Here is a 1,838-nt window from a genome sequence, read left to right on the forward strand (position 1 = left end):
GCACTGCCCCAGGGCACAGAAGGGATATTTGTGAAGGAGCCTACTGAGGTGTGTGTGCCTTCAGAGACAAATCAGCGTGCTTGAGGGGCAACCTTCTTCCCACGGGAAGGCCCTGTGCCCAGCCCAGGCTGCCATCCTGGGCAGGGAACCTCCTGGCCCGCATCACTGCCAGGGGAGATCCACTGGCTTGAGGTCCTACCTGCTGGCAGAGGCCCAGGAGAAACCATGGAATAGGGGAGAGAGGAAAGGATCGAGGCCTGCTCCAGACTGCAGGTCTCAGACAACCCCACTCCCACACATAGAATTTTTCGCTGAGTGAGGCCATTTCAGCCCCTTCTTGGAAGCTTTGCCCAGAAGCAGAGAACAGACCTTTGCCCCTGCTAACACCATTTGTGGAACTTGAGGGCAGGATTACCCAACCCAGCTCTTCCCAGACTCACTCCTGGACCTGCCCCACTGAGATGGAAAATAAGGACACACCCGGAAGTCCCAGGGCCCCACCTACCATCCAAGGGACAATAGTGCCTCTCCAGAGGAACAAGAGCTGGTTACAGGTCCCCAAAACAACACTGCAACCTGCTCTTCCCAGCAAGCACCACCTACTGACAGGGAGGTCATTCTGGACACCCCTTTACTGCATCTACTGACTCATCATAAAGGGTGTGGTTTAATCTCACCCACAAACACCACCTACTGGCTCAGAGACTAAACAGGCCATGCCATTATCCAAATGAAAATCTAAAGGCAAGAAGCAACAACTGATCCAGATGGGAAGGAACCAGTGAAAGAACTCTGGAATTATGAAGAATCATACGAAGGCACGGACCCAAAGAGGAACACCAGCTCTCTAGCAATGAACATTAACCAAACTCAGAACACTAAAATGACAGAAGAATAATTTCAAACATGGATTGTAAGAAAACTCAATGATATGCAAGAAAAAATGGATAACCAACACAAAGAAACTACAAAAAAAAATTCAGGACTTGGAAGAAAAATTCACTAAAGAAATTGAAATGTTAAAGAAAAATCACACTAAACTCCTGGAAATGAAGAATTTATTCAAGGAACTACAAAACATAGTGGAAAGCCTCAAGAGCAAGGTGGATCAAACAGAAGGAAGAATTGCAGGGATTGAAGATAACACCTTCCAATTAAGTAAGTCAGTCATAGAGATAAAGCAGAGAAATAAGAGAAAAGAGTAAAGCCTACAAGAAATGTGGGACTATGTGAAGAAGCCTAACGTGAGAGTTATGTGCATCCCTGAGGGTGAAGAAGAAAACACACAAGGGTTGGATAAGTTATTTGAAGATATAATAGAGGAAAATTTCCCAGGCCTTGCTAAAAATCTAGATATTCAGGTAAAAAAAGCTCAAAGGACCCCTGGGAGATTCAATGCAAATAGAAAGACACCACAACATGCAATCATCAGACTGACCAAAAAATCCACTAAAGAGGCCCTTATATGAGCTGTAAGGTGAAAGAAACAAGTAACATACAAAGGAAACCGATCCGAATAATGCCAGACTTCTCAACTGAAACCTTAGAAGAAAGAAGAGACTGGGGCCCCATTCTCAGTCTTCTGAAACAGAATAAGGCCCTAGAATCTTGTACCCTGCAAAACTAACTTTCGTATATGAAGGAGAAGTAAAGACATTCTCAGATAAGCAAAGACTGAGGGAATTCACCAAGACAAGACCAGCCCTCCAAGAAGTACTTCAAACAGAGTTATACACGGATCAGCACAAGAAACACTCATGAATGTAAAACCACTCAAATGCTAAAGATCAAACGCCAGATACCACAATATCTCTAGAGAGAAAACAAAACAACAAAGT

Source organism: Propithecus coquereli, unplaced genomic scaffold (genome assembly GCF_000956105.1).
Source record: "Propithecus coquereli isolate 6110/MARCELLA unplaced genomic scaffold, Pcoq_1.0 Scaffold542, whole genome shotgun sequence".
Lineage (NCBI taxonomy): Eukaryota > Metazoa > Chordata > Mammalia > Primates > Indriidae > Propithecus > Propithecus coquereli.